Source organism: Lactuca virosa, chromosome 7 (assembly GCF_052849685.1).
Source record: "Lactuca virosa cultivar CGN04683 chromosome 7, Lactuca_virosa_CGN04683_v6, whole genome shotgun sequence".
NCBI classification, from domain to species: Eukaryota; Viridiplantae; Streptophyta; class Magnoliopsida; order Asterales; family Asteraceae; genus Lactuca; species Lactuca virosa.
Window position 1 is genome coordinate 92,489,364 of NC_136432.1, and position 3,650 is coordinate 92,493,013.

Consider the following 3,650-nt stretch of genomic DNA (forward strand, 5'->3'; position numbering starts at 1 on the left):
TATAACTAATTTGTTTCTCTTATCATTCACTCTTGATTATTGATTCTTGATCATAATATGACTTTCAACGTTTATTGCTAATATTCATTAGTGATCATTTTATCATATAAATATGTTTTTATCTCAAAGTTTCAAAGGACATTATTATTTGGTTTCAACTTCTAGAAGTATTGAAACTTAAAAGTTATTTTAACAATTAGTTAAACACTTGAAAAATAATTAAGTTTTCATGTTTATAGTATGTCATTTTCCATAGTGCAGTGAGTAGTGATAAATGTAAATTTTTTATGAATCCTCACAATACATATACATAATTTGTTTATGACAATGAACGTTTGAACGTTGTTAAAAAAATTAAGTTGAATGTTGTATTTAAATAAATGTTCAAAATAAATTAAACTTTTATATAAATGTCAAGACTTAATATTATATACTAAAATCTGTTAAAAATATTTGACATGATGGGGCTAAAAGAATTTTTTTTTCTCAAGGCTTCCCATGGTGGTTAAAAAAATAAGTTGAAAGTGTATGATGATAACATTTTCATTAAATAGTGTCATTTTAATATCATCATCTAATATTCTATAAATATGGAACATCATAAAATGTAGACAATATGACAATTCTACAAAAAAAAAAAAAAATTCATGGTCGACTGCATGGTTCCTGGAATGTTGCAGTTGATGCCTAAACCGGTCAAAATCAAGAAAATAAGAGAACCAAGATATAAGAGAAAATGTTGTAGCCTATTTACTTATTAAGTAAAAGAGCTTATAAGTTTGTTTACCATGATGATGTGAGATCAAATTCGGCTTTATCACGTGTCTTTTTGTGTCGTGTTCTTTTATCTCACATCGCTTAAGAAAAAAAATTGAAGTGAAAACAATCAAACATAAGTAAAGAGGTTAACACATTTTTTTATCCCACATTGCTTAAGGAAAAAAACTCATGGAAAAACACACATCTATAAGTAAAGAGGTTAAAATCTTTTTTCTTATACCTTTGTTCTCTTAATGTTCTTGGTTAAGTTTGTATGTTCATAGTATGTCATATTCCATAGTTCAGTGTGTAGTGATACATGTAAATTTTTTTTCAAATCATCACAATTAATATACAAAATTTCTTTTTGAGAATGAACATTGTTTAAAAAAATTAAGTTCAGCGTTTTATGTATATAACTGTTAAAAAAATTGAACTTTTATATAAACGTCAACACTTAAGATTATATACTATAACCCGTTATAAATATTTGACATGAGAGGGGTAATGTTTTTTCTTAAGGCTTCCCATGGAGGTTTAAAAAATAAGTCAAAAGTTTATGATGATAACATTTTCATTAAATAGTGTCATTTTAATATCATTTTTTTATATTCTATCAATATGGGACATCATAAAAGGCATAAAATATGATAATTCTACAAAAAAAACTTCCATTGTGGGCCGCATGGTTCTTGAAATGTAGTAGTTATTGTCTAAACCGACCAAAATCAAAAACATAAGAGGACAAATATATAATGTTTTTTTAACCTATTTGCTTATAGATGTGTGTTTTCCTGAGTTTTGTTTCTTAAGCAATATGAGATAAGAAATATGTTATCATCTTTACTTATAGTTGATTGCTTCACTCAACTTTTTCTTAAGCGATGTGAGATAAGAAAATATGACACAAAAAGACACATGATAAAGACGAATTTGATCCCGCATTGTCATGGTAAAAAAAACTTAATAAACTTTTATATCTTATAAATAAAGGTATCCATTTAAAGTTAAAATAGTTACATAATTCATTAATCGTTTATCCTTAGAAACTTTTCCAAATATTAAAGTTCAAGGAAAAATATATAACTAAACATTCTATTATTTGATATTTGATTATAACGATGTTGAGTTTACACAATGAGTTGATTTCGAGTATAAGGTATCCATTTTCAACAAAATAGTTTGAAAATTAATGTTGCTCGGTTTCCATGCAATTTAATTATAATAATAGAAAACATAAATGGTTCATGGAACGTTGCAGTTGATGCCTAAACCGGTCAAAATCAAGAACGTAAGAGAACAAAGATATAAGAGAAGGTTTTAGCCTCTTTACTTATAGATATGTGTTTTACCATGAGTTTCATTTCTTAAGCAATGTGGGATAAGAAATGTGTTAGCCTCTTTACTTATAGTTGATTGTGTTCTCTTCAATTTTTTTCTTAAGCGATGTGGGATAAAAAAACATGACACAAAAAGACATGTGATAAAAGCAAATTTTACCCCACATCGTCAAGTAAACAAACTTAATAAGATTTTTTATTCTATAAATAAAGGTTTCACTTAGAAGTTAATATAATTACATAATTCATTAATCATTTTTGATCATTGGAAACTTTTCCAAAATTAAAGTTGGATTTTATATATCACGTTAGTGTATAAATTATTATTGCATTTAATGTCAATGACTAATAAATTTCAAGAACATATATTTGTCAAAATTATAAGTAAATAATTTTTTAATCTGCGCGTGGGATTTCACCTTATATATATATATATATATATATATATATATATATATATATATATATATATATATATATATATATATATATGGTTATTACATTTGATTAAAGCAATGTGTTGATTGTTTATGTGTATAATTATATTTGATTCATGTATAAAAAAAAATAACTACAAAGACAATTTTATGATTAAAATGTTGCGCAACTAATCACATATGATTGTAATTATATATTACTTAAACATTTATGAAGAGAACAGATGTTAATCGTATATGATTTATAACACAATATTATCAAATGTAAGTGTTAATAACAGTTTCTAATCACATGTGATTGACCATCTTTGTGTATATAAAAGATGGTAATCACATGTGATTACGGCTTTGTAATAACTTGTTATTATACGGGAAAATAATGAGATTTTTGAATTCAAGTATAAAAGATTATGTTTGTAATCACATGTGATTTATTAATGGGCACCAAGTATGATTGTGTTATTATATAGTTGTGAATAAGAATTTGTAATTACATGTGATTATACGATAAAATAAATGAGATTTTTAAATTCAAGCATAAAATATTATGTTTGTAATCACATGTGATTTGATAATGTGCAACAAGTATGCTTGTGTTTATATATAAGTATGAATAAGAACTTTTAATCACATGTGATTATACGTTAAGTAAATGAAATTTTTGAATACAAACATAAAATATTATGCTTGTAACCACATGTTATTATACATTAAAATAAATTACATTTTTGAATTCAAGCATAATTTTTTTTACTTGTAATCACATATGTTTTAACAATGTACAACAAGTATGTTTGTGTTATTATATAGGTCTGGATAAGAATTTATAGTCACATATGGTTACATGTTAAATGCACATTTTTAATTCAAACATAAAAGATTATTCTTGTAATCATACGTGATTGTACAATGAACTAAATTAAAATTTGCATCCGACTTTCATTTTTAGTTGTCTATGGAAAAGTGGTAGATGATGATGATTTTCAAAAGGTATCCTTTAAAAGTTAAATTTTTATCCAGTAAGAAAGTTGAGTTTGAAAACGTTTTGGTAGTAATCGGATAATCGCAATCCATACAATATTCCAAAAAGTATGGACATATTTAAAGTGTTGGA